This window comes from Coturnix japonica, chromosome 24, assembly GCF_054131305.1.
Source record: "Coturnix japonica strain WE chromosome 24, WE-NBRP24, whole genome shotgun sequence".
Taxonomy (NCBI): Eukaryota; Metazoa; Chordata; class Aves; order Galliformes; family Phasianidae; genus Coturnix; species Coturnix japonica.
The window spans coordinates 4,121,579-4,141,658 of NC_140686.1; the positions used below are offsets into that span (position 1 = coordinate 4,121,579).

At 47.7% G+C, this 20,080-nt stretch overlaps 1 long non-coding RNA gene and 1 pseudogene across 3 annotated transcripts; both read left to right on the forward strand.

Moving 5' to 3' along the window:
- The first annotated feature begins 1,822 nt into the window (after window positions 1-1,822).
- Window positions 1,823-15,677, forward strand: LOC146757081 (class I histocompatibility antigen, F10 alpha chain-like; annotated as a pseudogene).
- Window positions 15,678-16,286: 609 nt separating this feature from the next.
- LOC146757082 (uncharacterized) lies at window positions 16,287-20,001 on the forward strand. Of its 3 annotated transcripts, XR_014937013.1 has the most exons (5): window positions 16,295-16,683; window positions 16,870-16,966; window positions 17,425-17,497; window positions 18,173-18,387; window positions 18,958-20,001. It is a non-coding gene; the product is annotated as an uncharacterized LOC146757082 (long non-coding RNA). The 3 variants fall into 3 exon arrangements; XR_014937012.1 differs by having other exon boundaries at window positions 16,289-16,683; window positions 18,173-20,001; XR_014937014.1 differs by lacking the exon at window positions 16,870-16,966 and having other exon boundaries at window positions 16,287-16,683; window positions 18,173-20,001.
- Window positions 20,002-20,080: the final 79 nt, after the last annotated feature.

Here is a 20,080-nt window from a genome sequence, read left to right on the forward strand (position 1 = left end):
CCTCTCATCGGGGTACCATCCCGTTCTCTGCCATCCACGATGTTGTGGGAAGCTGTGGAGGAACTGCTCAAATGTATTCTCTCTAAGACAGGGGAGCAGGTATCTCCTAAATGCATATCCGAGCTGGTAAAATGGGCTCATATGAATGGACACCTTCAGGAGGTGGCACTGATGTTCACTGTAGCCGAATGTTGAGAAATAGTCGACCATATGTAGGACTTTGTTATCTCCAAAAATAAGGAATACAAAATATATACACTGAAGAATATGCAAGCCGAGCGGCAGATTGCTGCTGCTGTGGTACAAGCTCTATCCGGACCTAGTGCTCAGTCAAGGTCAGAGCTTGACTCCCTGTTACCAGGAGTTTCGTACTCCGTTTGCTCATCAGCCTCACAAGTCAGGGCTGCCGCAGAAGCCCCAAATAATCCCCCGTCCTCGACCTCTTCAACGTCTCTGGCAGATCCGGTTTTGGCTGGTGAGGAAGGTGCGGTGGGGGGGGGCTGAGGGGTGTGCAGAGCAGCAAGAAGCTCCTGAGAGTGAAAGCGACTCGGATAATGGTGGGAATGAGAAAGCGTTGGAGGAACATAATAAAACATTAACTGAGGAGCTGCAGGACTTAGAACTGCGTACGAAGGAGGCATCAGTCTCTTCGAGCGTTTCACCGATGTCTTTACAGCCCCTGTCTATGCGATTCCCCCCCACACGTAGCGATCCTCCACCTTTGCGTTGGTCTGGAGTCATTAGAGACATGATATTGGAGGGACCGTGTCAAGCTGTGTTTCAGCTCGCTTGCCCGCTGATAGACGATCAGCAGGGAGCTGCTCGGTGGGAAGTGCATCATTGGAAATTGTTACAGCAGGCTGGTAAGACTGTGACTGACTATGGGAAACGATCTGAAGCTTCTAAGCAAATCATTCAATGGATTTTCACTGAGGATACTCATATGACACTAGACACTTCTAATCTTGTGCGGTTGTTACTAACACCACCAGAATACGTTGTTGTTCTCATCTCAAGGCAGAAAATAGCATCCAGCCTTTATAGTAACTGTGTTTGTGTGTTTCTTTCCTAGTGGAATTGCTTTGTAACTTGCGGTGTTATAAATAATATTAGTAATGGTTTGACATAGTGTGTGATTTTCAGTGTTACCAATGCAGTCTCAAGAATTAGAATTTTAGGCATTATCCATAGATCAAATGTGTGTTAAAGAAAGGATTTGATGTAATCAGTGCTGTAATCTATGGGAATAGCTCTTTTAGTATGTTAGTACTGCTCACTCATGATGTTATTAGCCTATTAATTAGCTTTTCTTAATTTGCAAAGACAAAACCTGGAAAGGAATCCCAGGCAAAGGGATGACCCTGTATCGTAGAATGGATACGTCTCTTACACCCAACTAATTGGGATTTTAAAAATATGACCATGCATCACTTGAGACAAAAGTGCATACTAATAGAACTAAATTTGATAGTTTATTCTGTTTTCCAGGCAGCTGTTCCACTTGGGCTCTGTATCACGCACTGGCCATGCGGATATGGTGTACAACTGGAAGAAATCCTTCGGACCCTGAATGCAGGAGAGAATCTGTGATGGGTGAGAGAGGAAAGGTGCACTTTGAAGCAGGGAAGGCCCTGCTGGCACCGCCTGTCGCAACCACCACCAACACGGTTTGCTGTTTCTCAAGGGTCAATAAGTAATAATGCCCCTAGTGATACTCCAGCACATTTGTCCTCTAAAACTGGTTCTATCTGACATGCAACTTCATAAAGTTCAATTATCAATTATTAGCTCAAAGGCATGGTTATGAGCATCCTAAAAGCATTTGTTGCACAATAGTTAGTGGCCATTAAAAATCAATATATCAGAGTATATGAAAGTTGAAGACTTTTCCTAACTAGTTACATGTGAACACAATGGGACCCTCATGGATTTATTTCCAGGTTGCAGAAACTTAGGTTGCAGAGCAAACGTGTTTGTTCTTTTTAGTAGGTTTAACAGTAATGTTGTTATGCTGTGTTTGACTTGTCTCTTTTTTCACATCTAGAGTATTGTCAATCGAGGCCTTGATTGAGTTATAATGGTTATGTTATTAATATAAGTAGTGTTGTTATTCTATAGGCAGTAGCTTGCTAATTAATAAAAAAGGGGGGGTCGCCGCGCTCCGACCCCGCAGAGCTCCACTCCATGCGGTACTTGGAAATAGGGATGACGGATTCCGGCCCCGAGCAGCCCTGGTTCTTTGAAGTGGGGTACGTGGATGGCGAAATCTTCGTGCACTACAACAGCTCTGGTCGGAGCTACGTGCCCTGCACCGAGTGGATGAAGGCACCTGGAGCTGTGGATCCCGAGTACTGGGACAGGAACACCCAGAGAGCACTGAGCAATGAGCAGAATAGCCGCGTGAGCCTGGTCAATGCGGCACGGTGCCACAAGCAGAGCGGCGGTGAGCACAGCTGGCACCGCGGCTCCATGCTGTGGGATGGGGCTCCATGGTGCATTGCCGCCCGCACCCCCCAGGGCTGGTCCTGCCCGGCGGCACCGTCCCGGGGCTGCCCGTCACAGCCCCACCGAGCTCGACCCTGGGGGACCCCAACCCCATCCCCAGTACAGTGGGTCCCCTGGAGCTGGAGGGGCCCATCAACCCCTGCCTGGCTGTGTTTCAGGGTCTCACACATGGCAGCGGATGTTGGGCTGTGACATCCTCGAGGACGGCACCACCCGGGGCTATCATCAGTATGGCTATGATGGGAGAGACTTCATTGCCTTCGACAAAGACACGATGATGTTTACTGCAGCGGTTCCAGAGGCAGTTCCTACCAAGAGAGCGTGGGAGGAACCTGGTTATGCTGAGAGACGGAAACATTACCTGGAGCAAACCTGTGTGCAGTGGCTGCAAAGACATGTAGAGAACGGGAAGGCAGAGCTGGGGAGGACAGGTGAGGGGGGGCCTGCGGTGTGAGACTGCAGGTGGGGCGGGGGCTCAGCGTGGGGAGCTCAGCCCGGCCCTCACTGCCGCCCACCTTCAGAGCAACCCGAAGTGTGAGTGTGGGGGAAGAAGGCCGACGGGATCCTGACCTTGTCCTGCCACGCTCACGGCTTCTACCCACAGCCTATCGCCGTCAGTTGGATGAAGGACAGCATGGTGCTGGGCCAGGACACCCACTCGGGGGGCATCGTGCCCAACAGCTACGGCACCTACCACACCTTGGTCACCATCGACACGGTGCCTGGGGACGGGGACAAGTACCAGTGCTGCGTGGAGCACGCCAGCCTGCCCCAACCCAGCCTCTACTCATAGGGTGAGTGAGGGGATGTGGGGCTGGGGGGCTCTGGGCTGCCCCTTCCCCTGCTGACAGCTCTGCCTTCCCCCAGAGCGGTCACAGTCCAGCCTGGTGCCCAACGTGGTGGGGGTGGTTGTCGCCATTGTGGCCATTGCCATCATGGCTGGCCATGGATTCATCATCTACAGACGCCATGCAGGTAAAAGTGGAGGGGTGTAGGAGGACAGTGGGGGCTGTGGGGGGATTTGAGGCTCCCTCAGGAGCCCTCAGCCTGGCTGTGATGTGAACCTGTGCTGATGCATCTCTCTGTCTGCAGGGAAGAAGGAGAAAGGCTACAACACGGCACCCAGTGAGTGATGAGGGCAGCGCTGTCCCCCACCTCTGCCCAGTGCCAGGGCAGCATTGAGGTCCCCGATTTCTCCCAGGGTTCCCCTTCCTGGTGCTCAAAGCTGCTCCATGCCCCACAGCATGAACAGGGCTGGGGCTCATGGCTGTGAGAGTCCTTCCTTGTTTTCTGGCTCCAAGCTTGCTTCCTGAGGTGTTTCTTGTGAGAAGACTCTCAATGATTTATTGAAGTGGCAAGTAATGGGTGCTACCGTGTGACAATCAATATCACTTTTTGGGTATTTGAATATTTGAAAGCACCTTCCTTCAGAGCTGTTTGCCTCCAGAAGAGTGCTCAGGACTGTTTATGAGTGGAAGATCTGGCCTGGGACTAAATAGCTCCAGCTTGGTGTGGGAAAACTGGGTAATGAAGCCATCGTGCCCTGTGAAAAACAGGATGTGGATGGGTATCCCTGCTCCCTCTTATCTGCTGGCAAGGCTCAGAAGATGGGAACAAAGGAATTTCTGCTAAGATCCCAGAGCCAGAAGCTTCCATTCCAAGGAGTGCTGACTCAACTACTTTGGATTCGAGCTGTCACTCCAAAGAGAGCTGACTTGACCACTTTGGACATATAAATAAGTTGGTGCTACCATTGGAAATTGTCATCGTGGTCACCATTAACAGAACAACGCCTGACGACCCACCACGACTGAAGACCAATGACTGAACTACAAACCTCGATGGATCCATGGTGGTGAATATCTCCCTCTTGCTTCCTACAGAGACTCCTTGCTTCTATTTCATATTTTTACTGCATTCCCTTCCCCATCACCCTACACCATAATAGCGTCCGTCCTCCCCTTCCCCATCTCCCTGATAAAGTCTTGTAATAAACTGGTCGGACCAATGTTTGAACCGTTGTTTCTTAATCCCGCACCAGGTATACGTATATCAAAGAACCTTGCCTCCCTCCTACAAACTGGGCTGAGACAATGGCTCTTCTTACCTTACAGGCCAGGAAGGTGGAACCAGCAACTCGAGCACAGCTGCGGTGTGGGGCTGGGGGTTGGAAGGGGTCCCTGTGCTCCTTGTGCTCCTTGTGGTGCTGCACCAGGGCTGGGCTGGGACTCTGCAGGGAGCTGAGGGTTGGGATGTGAACGTGGCCCTATGGGACACCATCTCTTCTTCTTCACACAGGAAGTAACCAAACCGTCTGAGTGCTGTGCTTCAGCCTGCAAGGGGCCAACTGGCCACACGAGCATTTGGGGTCGGTGATGAACACAGCCCCATCCCCTCTACCTCTCACATCTCCCTCTGCTTCCTATGCTGTTATGCTTTTCCTGTGCTGCTTCTTGTGAAATAAAGTGTTGGGCTGTTCTGTGCTCAGCCTGCCTGCATTCTGCTCTGTGCCGTGCTCAGGGTTGGGGTGGATGAGGGGACCTCTCCTCATCCCTCCTCCCCCCACCCCACACTCTTTGCCCATTGCTCCATTTCACACTGCTGCTCTCCTCCTCCCCTTTGCACTCCCTGTGCTGTCTGCAACGCTTTGGCATGAAGACGTGACTGGAAAGTTCATCCAGTATTGGGCTGAGCTGTGCTTCCCCCCCATAACCCACAGTGCTGCCACAGCCACATTCTGAGGGCAGACACCCAGCTTCCATAACCAACCATGCACTGAGGCTGAGCTGCCCACCCCCCACATCCCAACCTGCTCCTCTACAAAACATCTCCGCTTTATTCCATACAAATCCCAGAGCATCCCACTCTTCCCATCCTGCAGCGGGGAGCGGAGACAGCCACAGCTCCCCATGTCCCATCGCATCCCACTCCAGCTGCCCTGTGGTCCTCAGTGCTGCAGCAGCCGGCTGTAGGGTCCACCGCGGGTCCTCAGTTCGGTGGGTGTCCCCATCTCAGCCATGGTGTCATGCTCCAGCACCACAACACGGTCTGCCTTCTCCAGCATCCGGGGTTGATGGCTGATGAGCAGCATTGACTGGTCCCCCCTGTTGGGCATTGGGTAGGTTTGTGGCGTGGCATTAAGCTGGTACATTCGGTGTTACACACTGTGTGTGAGTCCCGTCCGTTCCCGTGTGCGGAGGCACGGTACTTTCACACAGCAGCCTTGATTTGTCGCCAGATTGGGAGGCGACAGCCTTCATGTCAGAAATGTGGACAAATGCTTCTGTTGTCTGAACCGTCTCTTGGCCCTCAGCACAATGATGCGCTGCCTTTCCAACCCTTCACAGCACTGCTAGGTGCCAAGTGCTGTGCTTTAAGTCTGTTGTACGATGAGTGGCAGCAGAGACTTTCCAAGGGAAATGCTTTACGCTGTAGATAAACAACAACAACAAATACAGCTGGGTTAATGTGGTCGTCTTCCTGTGGCATATTAGTTGAAGCAAAAAAGAGAATCCCCATCCCTTCTGGCTGGTGCTCTTGGCCACCCCCAGGATGTGCTGAAAAGCTCTTCCAGATCCTTTCCTTTGAGCCTTTGCTGCAGAGGGTCCCCACAGATTCCATTCCAAGATCTCCCTAAGCCTCCCTGTTTCCTACAGCTGTAGGAACTGATCCTAAAACAGCTGGGCTCTGTTTCCAGCCTGTGGGACCCCAGGAGTTCCTCACACCATCTTCTGCAAAGACAGAGCTGCCCACAGTCCCCCACAGCCACTCTTTCCACTACATACATCAGGGTGCGGATGCAGCGCGCTGAGTCCCGGATGTCCCAAACTTTGATGTACGACGTGGTGAACACCAACCCCGTGTGGCTGCAGTATTTGATGGAAACAACATTATTTGGGTGGTTGCTGAGAGCAGAGCACCCATCAGCACCAGAGGTGCTCCTAAAGGGCAAAGAGAAGGTTGTCCTTGCACTGGGACAAACTCAGGAGCACATTCACCCCGAGGCTGAGCTCTGCACAGCAGTGACTTGGCTTCTGGGGCAGAGAACTCTGCTCACACAGGACCCAGCACTGCAGAGATACAGCCAAGAGTGGGGAACGCCTGCACGTATTTCCCTGGAAGATGCTTGCAAGAAAAACACACTGACAGTGCCCAGTGTTGCTCACCCCAGCATTACAGTCCTGCTGGAGAGCCAGGGATGCGACAGGACATGCTGACAAGAAATGACACAGAGTGTGTGATGAGGACCTCAATCTGCTTATTATGTGGATAATGCGGAGAGGTCTGGCTGACGGAGCTTCTCACTGTGTGAGTTGGTCAGCATTAGAGAAAGCCAACATGGAGTTCTGTGAGCTTTTGCAGGGGACGAAGAGGCACAGAAGCTGCTACCCACCCTTGGCACCCTTGGTGCTCTTAGAAAGTTAACTGAATCGGCCAAGGAGGAGCGGGAGTTACGGCTAACCTGTTTCCTGCAGGGGTGAACCCCAGAGGTTTGAGACCAAATGAGGTTTGGCAGATGAATGTCACAGACTTCCCAGAGTTTGGGTGTTTCCGTCACTTGCATGTCACAACTGACACATGCAGTGGTTTTCTCTGGGCTGTGGCACAATCTGGACAGACCGCCATGCATTACATAAAAGCGTTGTGCACGGCCATCGCTGTCATGGGTGCACCTCATGAGTTAAAGACTGACAATGACCCAGCATATAGAAATGCATGTTTTGGACGCTGGTGCACAGCTTGGGGCATTAAGCATTCCCGGCAGCAGCACCTGCCAGGCTATTATGGAGTGTGCACATCAGACCTTGAAGGGGCGTCTTTGTGCGATTAAAGAGAGGGGAGGGCTGGAGGGGCCTGAGCTGTGCCCACACGCTCTCCTCCTGCGTAAGAGAATCGGATGGGAGACCATCAGCTGACCGAATGGACACCAATAGGTCAGGTCCTGATCAGACCCGACGGAGGGCCATGGCTCCCAGACCCTATGCCACTCCTTGTCAAGGGCAGGAAACACGTCTGTGTCGGGACCCCAAGTGGGCCCTGCTGGCTGCCGGCACGTTGGGTTAAGCCGGCACCAAACGACGAGCCATCCTGCGCACCGTGAGGATCTGAACATCTCAGCACCGGTTTTGGTCAATGTCTCCTTGGTTAATGTCTCCAGTGCAGCCAGTGATTTGACGTCAGCACTGGGCAGCGGCTGCTGGTAACGGCACATGAGAAAGCGTTGCTCCCAATGTGCCTGAAGGTCCAAACTGGGAATCCAGCCTTCATGCCGGACTGATAGTTCGTGAGCGGGGGAGACCTTGTTCCTGGATAGTCCCCCAGTGGTGGACATTCAGAACGATTCTGCACAGCCAATATGTTTTTGTCTTCTTATTTGGTTATGGAGTGTGACATTATAATGCACACTGGACAGAACTGGATTGCCACGAAGATTCTGTACAATAGTGTTACATTGAACTTGGAGAAGTTGTAACTCCATTGTGTACTGTGCTGTTATCTTGAACTTGAATGCCCCGTTCTCTACAAGTTGACTAAGTGTTGCCATACAGCATTTCACAATTTTTAGGCAGATTGCTGTTGTGTGCTTTCAGGTTTGTAGTCACTGCAGCTGCATCTCTTCGGTATGTTATTATGACAGTTTCATTGTTTTTCGCATATGTTTAATGATTGATTCATTTGCGGAATAGCCTTAAATGTGCAAATCACCTTTGGGGTAACAGGGAGTACGTGGGGGAACCTTTACAGGGGCTGGAGATGATAAAGAGGGGGGAGATGTTGGGTATTGGGCAGGTGGTGCCTGCGTGCACCAGGGCTGGAGTCATGGAGGTCACGGGTATCTGATAGGGGCGGTCACCTGCACCACTATATAGGGTTTGTGGCGCGGCATTAAACTGGTACTTTCAGCGTTACACACTGTGTGTTCTGGTTAGCATTTGGGCTGCTGTGCTAACAGATGTGTCTGGGCTTATCTTGTTTTAAAATGGAAGGGCTTGTAAGGAGCAGAGGGATGTGAGGTATTTCTAGTCCGCTTCATGCTCCCAATTCCAGAACCCTTCCAATTGTGAGGAAACAGAAGTGCTGAGCTGTGTGCGTGTTCCACGGTGCAGAGTCCAGTGACAGTTGGTGCCCGGTGTCTGTGCTGAGCAGCATTGAGGTCTTTAGGAACGTAGGAGTCTGCCAATCCGTTGTGAAGGTACTAAAGGTAAAAAGGCAGCATTTCTATCAGTATTGGAGGAGGGAAGGGAACTTTGTCCTTAAGTGCTGTTTTTGTTCCCTTTGTCATGCAGTCAATCCAGCAACTAACTTGAGAACCCGAAAAAAAAAAATTTCCTCGAAAATTCACTAGTGTCTGTGTGAGTAAAAGGTTCCAACTTTTATTGACTATCGGAAATGCTTAGCTCAGAAATGTGCAGCACTTTAATGAAAGAGTTCTGAATCACTTGAATTTGATCTTCTGTCTGGCCTGGTTGCAGGTTTTACTGCATTTGGTACCTTAAAAAATACAACAACAAAACAAATCTAAAATATCAAAATATTTGATTTTTACATCAGAAAAGAAAAAAAAAATGAACCAACCCAAACCCTTGTTGTGGCTGAGCAGATCGTGCTGCAGCTCCATGCAGTGCTGAGTTACAGTATACAGGCACATGTGTGTGGATTTGTGTATTGATACGCACTGGCATGCTTTTGCTGTACAGGTAATAAAGACGGAGGATGGTTTTTGTGGATTCTTCAAAGGTGAAGAATCCTTGAAGACCAGAAATTCCAACTTACAGAATTTGACATAGGCAAAGTGAGGAGGAAAATTCTTCCTAACCTGTTATAATTAATTAATTCACGGATTCAGTGTTGGTTCGGCCTACAGGAGAAGTGAACTGCAAAGCTTTGAAGATCACTGTATTTGCTGAGGTTGTCCAGGTGGTTGAGCTTGAAGACCTGCAGCGGTCAGACAAATGTGTTGGGGTTACTCACTGCTGTCACTCGTGATGTTGAAGGAGGGGCTCCATTGGAGGGCTTGCAGCCGTGCAGCCCAGGGACTCCGTGCTGAGTCAGGGTGATGTTACTAGAGTTTGACCAGTGTTGAGGAGGGCAATGTTTTGAAACAACTGCTCCTGAGAGACTGATTGAATGAAGAGAACAAAGCTGGGAAGACGGGTGGGCATTCCTCATCCTTTTCTTCTTTTTGGTGTTTTGCTTAGGGTTCCTTTTCAAAAGATTTCACTGATCAAGACTGTAGAAGACTTTCAGTCCAAGGAAGCACGAGCCAGCTCTTTGAGAAGCACAGGAAGAGCTGCACAGAGATCCCCGAGACCAGAACTGCTTCTGTGCGCTGGTCCAGCATGTCGATTAAAGGAAATGATTGCTATTTCTACTTCTATTCCACTTGTAAAAAGGTCTGCTTGGGTTTTTTCCTTCATTTTTTCTTTCTTTCAGTTCTGAAGTTAAGAGGAATGGGTAGAATAAGTAGAAGTATTACTGGTCTTCAGCAAACTTCATAACTAATTGCATTGTACAATAGAGCAACTCGCTAAAAATGAGCTCAAAGCATGGCCAGTTCTCAGGCTGTACTATTTCATTTTCCTCTCTTGGTTTCCATTGGGTTACAGGGAGACAACTGTCCCTTCAGGCACTGTGAAGCCGCTTTGGGCAATGAAACCATCTGCATGCTGTGGAAGGAGGGCCGCTGCTTCAGGAATGTCTGCAGGTTCAGGCACATGGAGATCACTGTGAGTGTTGGCTCCTCAGAGTTTATCACCAAACCCACTTCTCATTTCTTTAGGTGGGCTGAATGTGCTTTTGCAGATTAGGTTCATTTGCTTTGAAATGATGATGGTTCCTACGGTTAAGAATAGGGGAGGAAGCAGAGGGAAGAGAGCTCAATGGCAGTGGTATATCATAGCAGAATATTCTTGTAGTTGATACCAACAGTGTTCTATCAACAGATACTAAAGAACCACATCATTCAGACAAGCATTCTGCAAGGTGTGTTAGTTTAACCCCTTCTAAACTGGTGTCCTCACCCACAGAATGCTAGGAAAGCTCAGTGAGCCTGGTGCTCCCAGCCTGCGCACTCTTCAGAGTGGTGTTTGAGTGCTGCTTTGTGGCAGTCTGCTCACTGGCACCATCTGGAGCTCAGTCTCCCTTTGCAGATCTTAGGTCCACGTTACCATCAGCTCTTCTTCCTTTCTGTCTTCAGAAAAAACGCAGCATGATTTCCTGCTACTGGGAGAACCAGCCAGGAGGCTGCCAGAAATCCAACTGTGCCTTCCATCACACCAAGGGACGTTACCTCAATGGGGTTTTCTTTCCACCAAGCCAAAGTGAGTTTGTCTTTTTTAGGTACGAAAGATTAACTCTATTACTCACAGGTGGGTATAGTGTCATAAAGAACGCCAGGTAACGTTCACTTGTGAGCTGATAGATAGGTTCAGAGCTGAACTTTGTGCACTTCTGATACCTCAGTTTTATCTTGCATGCTCAGCTTCTCTCTGCTCCTGTGGCCTTTGCCTTGCAGGTTGTTCTCCTGCATTTAAGCTTTTACTGGGTGTCAGGGAGATGAATGTTGTGTAGGGGGGGATTTCCTTGTTCACAGAGAAGCCATTTGGATGGGCAAGTGGAGACTCAGCATTTATCTGTGTGGGTTTTCAGCCTTGCCTGCCATCTTTGTGCAGTGGATAATCTGATTGAATTCCTACCGCATAACTGAAGAGACTGATTTTTTCTTTGCTTGTACAGACCAGCTTTCTAAGGAGGGAGAAGAAACAAAAACACCTGTCCAGCAACCAGCTGAAGAAAACCATCTTGGATTGCAGATAATTTCCACTACAAAATCTGATGCTGATACAAAACAAGGTATTCCAGGATTAATCAGAAGCACTTGCCAATTAACTCCAAAGCAATTCATTGTACAAACACAACAGAACATAGGGTTGCTGAATGGAATCAGCTATTTCCATGATCTTGTTCCTACCTTGTAACTTCATGTGACTTTCAGATTAGGAAGGTAAACTCCTTTGTTTACATCATTAGAGCAAGACGAGGCCACAGCATGGAGTTTAAGTGCCTGTATGTGCATCTTTTCAACCAGTGGTGAAAGCCACATTTGCTGATAGAGGAATCTAATGTCATATGGATGGGATAAAGTAAGGGATAAAGCCTACTTTTAATATCCAGAAGGATGAAAGGAGGGCAGCAGACAGACATCAGGTCCATGGTGCTCTTAGCTGTGGGGAGAGCTGACAGGGTTTGTTCTGCATGCTTCTGAGCAGGAGGCAGTTTGCAGAGCTGTGGTCCTCAGCGTGTGCCTCTGTCCCTCAGTCTCATTTACTGCTCTGTGTTCCCAGATGACAGTTTGAATGCTGGAATAAAAACACTTGGATCAGAAGGACCTTCAGGAGCTCCTGCTCATCGGCTCAAATCTCAGATTGTTCGTGTGCCTAAGAAGGAGAATGTGCGGACACTGGTCAGCACTGTGATGCTGCCTGCAAAGCAGGGTAATGATGAGTACCTTTGCTTCCATTTGGTGGCTCCTAAGTGGAATGGAGAAATTACAATTGGGACTTACCCTGAGTGCATTACAGTTGCAATATTATTTTGTGTCAGGGCTGTCAAAGTGGTGTCTTTTGGTTGTATTTGTTTTGGGTGGGAAATGGGCTCACAAGACAGTAATTCTGTTGGTTTCTGTCAAATAAGCACTTTGTTTTTCTTTGTTTTAGGGGAGGTGCCTGTGAGTCAACCGAATACTGCTGATAAACCTGGAAAACGGAAATCCTCTGTAGGTAAGGGCTGCTTGTGAGCTGCTGTTTGGCTGCCTCCACGTAAATGGGAGGGCACTGCTGAAGCAGGAGGGAGGAAAGTGTGTCGTGGGTCTGTGATGACTCCAAGTGGCACACAAGTGTAGCAGCTGAAAGGTGAATTTGAGAACATACACTTGGAGAAACCAAAGTTTGTGGTTGACTTGTAAAAATCTTTCTCCAAAGGAATTATCTTAGGAATGTTGTTGTTTTCTCTCTGTAGCTGATGTCAGTGGCCTTCCGCTGAAGCGCAGCCTCGTAGAAAGGCTGGGGAAGAAGATCGAGGTTGACAGAGCACCAAGGAGAGGTAAATGGTCATCGGTGTTTGCTGCACAGATTCTCTAGGCTTTCTGCTTATTCTTTCTCAGGAGCGTTGTTGTTGGGAACACGTATATTCTGTAATATTATGACAAATCTGGAAACTTGAGCTCTCGTTGGAATTTCTTGTAATCCTTACGCTTCTCCTTTCTTGATGATGACAGAGAAGGGTGCCAAGCCAGCAGGGGAGATCTGGAAGAAGAGACGACTGGAAGAAGAGAAGCAAAAAGTAGAAGAGGTTCTTACTGAGAAGAGATCTAAGGATAAGCGCAAGAAGAAGAGAATTTTCCCTCCACCTGAGCCTGGTAACGAGAAACTGGAAGAGCCACCGCGTAAAATCAAGCGATTGGAAGAAATGCATATTAAAAGCTTGGAAGAAATCAAGCAGGAGAAAGCTCTGCGGATGCAGCAGATCGCAAAGCCAGCAGGTAACGAAGTGTTTCACTGTCTGCTCTGCTGAAGTGCTTCCCCTGTCAAGCAAATGGAGTTTGCTTAGAATTGCCTAGGCTATTTCTTACCAAATGCAAAGGCAGGTAGTGCCAGATGTCCATCCATGTGTTTTTCCATTGAATCCGTGGTGTCTGCCTGCTTCATTCTGGAAAATTCATTCGCTGTGAGGTTTTGTAATTCAGTTTCTCCTGTACTTTCTTTCTGCCATGTTTTTGGTGTGGCATGTTCTGTGTGTTGACGCCAAGGTTATCTTCATCTTTGGCGTGTTGCTTGTTTTAATATGTAAACGTGTTTGTAAAGCCTGGATTGAGTTTTTAACATGGGGGCCAACCTCTGTCAGAAAGGTCAGGGGGGTGAGTTATTCATTGGGCAGGTGAGAGAGGCTTTGTGAAGAGACAGCATGTGAAGGAGGGAAGAGCTTGGATACTGTATGGACTGCGAGATGTCGCCTCTCTCGTGTTCTTTGTTATTGAATGTGAAGAAATACGCACATGGAGGAAACGCTGGCACTCAGGTTTCTTTCTATGCTTGCTGTTGACCAAGTGATTTTCTTTTTCCTTGTTTTAAAGCACCTGGAAGAGAAGAGGAAAAGACTGTGGAATGGAGCATGGCTGCTCCCAAAGCTGTCTCTGCACCCGCAGAGGTGAGTCCCTTCTGTAGATGGACACAGTGACACAATTTCTTCACATGTTCTTGTGTCTCACTGCTCACCATGTGCCACCATCATGAGTGCATTCCTACCTTCCTGCCTTTGGTGAAGAGCTGCAGCCATGTTTCACAATCCTTGTACTTTCAATGGCTTTCCCAGACAGCTTTGCACTCCTCAAACTCAGAATTGATCTGATTGTATCTGGCAGTGAGGCAGTAACCCTGCTGGCACCAGGTACAACTTGTGAGGTTAACGTGGGAGCACTGGATACAAAAAGGTCACGATGGCTTCGTGTTCAATGAAATCAGACTGTGGGTGGATGTTGTGTAGGGGAACAGGAATGACTTTCTGTTGCTCAAATAGAATGTGGTATGTAACAGCTCTAGCACTGTGCTGATTTAAACGAGCACTGAAGAAGAGGAGCCTCCAGCTAAAAAAGCAGCTTTGGTAAGGAGGGGAAGAAGTGTCAGTGCTGTCCTCGTCAGGCTGATACTGAGATACAACTGCTGCAGAAAGTGTGGAGAACTGAAATGTTCTTCAGGTTTCCTTTCAAAGTAGTCACTGTGTGCAGGATGCTGGATGAATGACAGTGTGTACACAATGCTCTGCAGCCCCGTGATTCCTCTGTAGTGTGAAGGAATTTGTCCATTATTGCTGCATTGTTAAAAAGACCTGAGGTGCTCTGCAGACTTCCCGTGGTTGTTAACATCCTTCAGGAGCCCCTTGGCCCCCATGTTGGGTTCAGGATCAGCAGTGCTGAAGGAGAAGCACTGCAGAGGAAGGATCTCCTGAGCAATCATTGACTTTGTCTTCCTTCTTCCCAGACTGCTGCTCCAGCCCTGCCGGAGGTCAGCCTGCTCACCAAGGCTGTAGAAGATGACACTGAAAAGTTCATCTTGGAAATCTCAGGAGGGGAAATGGAAGCAGAAATTGACTTGGACCTGGAGAAGGATGAGGATGATCTCCTTCGTGAACTTTCTGGGATGATTGACAGTTGAACTTCATAGTAGTTATTATAGTATGTTTAAAAAAACAAAAAAAAAAAAAAACAAACAAAAAAAAACCCTTTAATTTAATAAAAACCTTTTCTTTTTGGTTGGATACCCCAGGGTGGTACTTTACTAAAAGAGTCTTTGCAATAATGAGTCATAAAGCACAGCTGAACTGGTAAAAGATTGGCAGACTGCATTCCATTGTCCTGAGTTTTCCTGCTGGTCAGAGTTGAGGTCCTGTCCCTGATCCTGGTTGGCTCCTTTCAGCAGCAAGGGAAGAAAGCAGTGGGGATCTGTGCCCTGGGATGTGCCCAAGCCTCCAGCCTGGCACCCACCTGCCTGGTGCTGCCCCTGGCACGTGTGGTGCTGGGATGAGGGGGGAGCCCAGCGGGTTCTCCCTGCTGCTCCCTTCAAACCAGTGTGCGAGGTATGACCCACTGACGCCATCACCCCGGAGTGGGGCACAACGCGGTGCCAGCATCATCATCTCTGCGGGCACTGCAGCGCAGTCAGCGCGGCTCGGGGGCGGGGGGGGGCAGAAAGGAGTTGGGAGGGAGGGAGGAACCTCACAACATCCCGCAAACGGCCCCGGTGCCAACACCGCCCACCGCCCGCCGTCCCCGCACCGCAGCCCGCGCTGCCACCTGGCGGCTGTCCCCGCAGCGCTGCCGGGGGTTCCAGCAGCCGGGCCGCCCCCAGGATGGGACAAATGCGGGGGCAATTAAATTGGATGGAGGAGCCGGAAGGGACCGAGCGGGTCCTGAGCGCTTCAGGGCTGCCCTGAAGTTAAGCACCACATTCGGGGCATTGTCCAAACGCCACTCGGTCAGTGACGGGCTCGGGGCATCCACCACCCCCCAGAAGGGCCCGTGCCTGCGTTGGACCACCCCCACGGCAAAGACGCGTTTCTCAGCCCTCCCCCGCTTCCTTCATCAGTTACGGGCAGCTCTGTGCCATTCCCCTGCTTAGGAAGCCACAACGAGCAACGGGACGGATTCTCAGCCCCATCTCCTGCAGCTCGGACGAGCCGGGGGTCCTCAGCCTCTCCTACAGGATGAACCTCGTAGCCCTTACCAGCTTTGTCGCCTCCTTGCGATGCTTTCAAGGACCTTTTTGTAGGGTGGAGTGCCCCAAAATGCACTTTGCTCCCTGAGCTGGCTCACTGAGCCCAGGCAGCTGCTCAGGTACATCCCAGAGCCACGGGGACATCCCTGCAGTCCCTGAGGACCCTGTTCCCATGTGCTCACTTCCTCACAGCACCCACGGCACAGAAGGACAGGATGCACATCAGGACGGGCGGCTCCCAGCTCTGTTCTTCCCCATAACAGTCAGTTATGTCACTGCTTTGTCTCTTCCTTTCAGTAACGCTTTATTTGTGAAGACAAATTTACAGGAGAGATGAAATTAAACAGGATAATGCAAGATTAAGCTAAGACAACTAGTTTGTGTTCTGCATAATGATTTATGATTCACGTAGGGAAGAGTGAGTGACTGGAAAGCAAGGGAGATAAGAACCAAATATCAGCGGATGGTCAAATTACAGAGTGGAGCAGGTTTTAGCTGCTTTTGGTCTCTCCAAATTATACTCTGCAGCAGAACATCGTATTTCTAGCACAGAATGGTATGGTTAGGCAATGAGAAAGTATGGTTTATAAGTCTAAATGCATTCGTTTTCATGACTGGTGTATCTTCTTTGTTGCCACGGATGTTATTATTTGCTGTGGAAGTTTAAGAGTTTAATATTAAAACCAAGCGTACTGTGATTGTGGGTGCTTTGAAGTACAGTAGTATTTCAGTACAATAGTCTTGCTGTAGAAGCAAAGTAGTAGCTCGTAGTTTCCATGTTTATGAAATTTTTCTTCCCTAAAGGTGCTCCTGTGTGGAATTCAAGAAATTGATCTGAATGACTGGCAGAGGCAATACCATCTACCGGCATGATAGCAGAACCTGCAGACAGATATTGTGGTTCTGGCAGGTTTGTAGACTTCTTTTTTCCACACAAGAACACAGCAACAGCTTAGTGAGCAATAGTCAGAATTACTCAACAGATACATTGCATGTAAATGTACATGATAACTGCTAATCCAGCTGTCCCATGGGGGATGGGGAAGTGAACATTTCAATATTAAACTTGACATCAGTGTTAATTATTATTTTTCAGTTTGGGAAATAAATAGATAATGAGAAGAGAATGAGATTTCTACAGTTCGTTACTGGAACGTGCAGATTACCAGTGGGAGGATTTGCTGACCTCACGGGTAACGAGCCCTCTTTAATGCATTTTATGCTCAAGTTATTTCCTTTTTTCTTAATAAGGACCAAGCTGTGTGTTTAAGGGTATTTTTTAATGAATTTATATGGAATCTGAGTCTTGCATATTGGTAGAGCGGTGATAGAAAAAGGGATGGATGGAATGTGAACACGCCTTGCATCAGTGACTTGATCCATGGTTTGGACGTGGCAGGACTAGGTAAACTCCAGAGATCCCTTCCAGTACCAAACCAACGATGTCATTCAGTGGTTGAGTTTCTTTGAAAACCGCTTCATATTTATGCATTTCACTACGTGGATTTCTTCAGAGGGATGTAGTGAGAGACAAATGTCTTTGTGCTCTGCAAGTAGTTATAGTCTTGTTTTCACGCGCTGTTGTCACGTATTACCTACTGGTATACACAGGCAGTTAGACCTAAGAATTCATTGTTTGATTTTTGTACAGGGAGCAACAGACCCCAAAAATTTTGCATTGAGAAAGTTGGAAAGGAAAACTGGTTACCTGGAAGTCACACCTGGTAAGTACGAAGGATCAAACTCTGCTGTGGTTCTGTTCTTATGGATGGAAATCTACTTTGAGATTTTAGGAAGTGGGTGTGATATGGAAGTGTCTGAGACTGTGTGAAAGCAAAGCACTGGGCTATGGCAGTAAGCTCTGCTGAGTAATAGTTGAACTTCTGAAAAGCAGTTTTGTTGTGGAGCTGATTCCATTGTAAACGCCATGGATCTGCACATCACTAAAAACATAAAGCTACTTTTAGTACTTAAGGTTGTCCTTTTTTTAAAGAGTTTGGGATTGATCTTTCATTATCACCACGCTCGATCTTGGCAATGAAAATAAATAGCCATGCTCATGCTCCCTCTTGGCTGGAGAAAATGTAGCTTCTGCTCAGTTTCTCAGTTACGCTGGTGCTTTGTGAAGATGCTCAGATTTTAAGTTTCCGATACAGAAGAGAGATTAGGTGAGACTTGTTACTAAATACATTGCCAGTTCTGGAAAGTTATCGCTGCTCAGGTGCTTGTTGTGCTTTAACTCTCACTTTCATAGACAAGTGCATGTCAAGATACAGGTGTTTTAGAGGGTACAAATGCAGTTTTCCTTCTGAACAGGACAGTTCATATGCCTGTGTTCCTAATGGATATTTGGTGGTTTAAACTGTTGTTCAATACTTAAGGTTTCTCTTTGTTTTCAGTTTCAATCGCTTGGACCTTCCAGCCTATAAGAATTATGAGCAGCTGAAGGAAAAGCTGTTATTTGCAACTGAAGAAACAGAAGGTTTTGGGCAGGAATAGCTGGGATTTGCACCTTGAAGAATGTGAACTCAGCGTGATGTTCTTCGCTTCTTCTGCTTGTTGCACACTTCATAGTAAAGTAGACTTGACTTGGATTATTTAACAATAGTTGCGTGTAAGTAAATGGATGTTATCCTGAGGTTTTATCCACGTAAACTCTGGATTTCTACCGAGCACTTTCAGAAACCTTCTCGCTGGCGGTGAAAGCTATCCTTGCTTCACAGTTTTACTAGGAGGAAGATCTGCCTATTCCAAAGCACTGGATGGGTATTTTACCGTATACAGCTCAGAAGGAGAAGAAAAAAGCCTTATGAATATTCTGTTTATGTTAATTCTGACAGTGAAATCTAGTTATCTAACATATTTACAGGAGAGATGAAATTAAACAGGATAATGCAAGATTAAGCTAAGACAACTAGTTTGTGTTCTGCATAATGATTTATGATTCACGTAGGGAACCTAGACATGCCGTGGATGTATAAGTATCACCCAAAAGGCTTTCAGCCCTATATTTTTAAAACACAAAGCAGTTTTAATTGAAATAGCCTTAGCCCTAGTTCTATAGGGTACAGCTGTTGAATATTTTTATGGCTGAAATGTTTAGTTCAGGAAAAAGATAAATGCTTGTATATATTTTTGCAGTCTCGGATTCCACTTACTCCATGTTTTCTTTCTTTAATTTAAGTGGCGTGTTTGTGTCTTTCCTGCTGTATTGGATGAGGAAAGTGGGCTGGATATCCCAAGCACCAGAACTTACTTTAATGTACCGCAAACAAAGAGTCAGCTGGGAAAAGCAGTCTGTGAAATGCTGCATTTGGCCAAAGAGGAAAGTAAAACTGCCAGTGTGTTCAATTGGCGACGTTCTTGAAGTCTGAAATAATGTTTACTTAAACGTTTTGCTTTGTAAGCCAACAAGTCTGTTGGTTTTTCTATAGCATGTTCTGTAGAAATAAAACGTTGTTCCTATGAACCATTGGTGCACTTTGCTGTTCCTTATGGGGATGCGGAGGAAACATCCCGTGGATGCTGTGGATAACCCCACAGCATCTGCTACCGCAGGTAATATTGGACTTCCAGCTGAGATGAATGACTTTACTGCTCCCAGCACTGCTTGAGCAACCTGGTCTGTGTGAATTCATACTGCATAACAAATACATACTCGTATGTAGCTGCCAACTAATCCCAATTCTCAAACATGAAAGTAACTTCTGTTTCGTTGTTTGCCTTATGAAAATGACATGAAAAACTGAATGAGATGCTGAGCTGCTGATGGATGAATTAACAAAGCCTTATTGCTCCAGGTAGCTCAGGTGTTCCTATATGAAGCTGCACAGTAAATGCGTCATGTCTTCATCTGATCAAGCAGCGGGAGCTGATATTTTAATGTGTTTCTATTCCAGAAAAAGAAAAAAAACTTGAAAAAGAAAAGCCTGTTAAAGTTGTCTTGTTTGCATCATTCTGACATGCTGTGCTCTGTCTGTGAATTCAGCTCATGGTTCTGTTGGTATCTCCAGCCCCTGATTCTTGTGGTGTCTTCATTTTCTTCCAGCATCACTGTTTGTGTATTGCTCCATTGAACAAGGACATGAACAGGGATCAGCAGCACTGGATGGTAAAATACTGTATGAAGTTAATTGTGGAAATTTCCTTGTATTGTAATTTCCAGTACTCAGGAAACTGTAACAATATCTCTGTAAGTCAAATACTTTTATAAAATGACTCAAAGAGATGCTCGTCCTGTCGTTATTGGTTTGGTGTTACGAAGCACAAGTGTAGAAATGAAGGATTGAACTGCTGCTGGGGGTTGC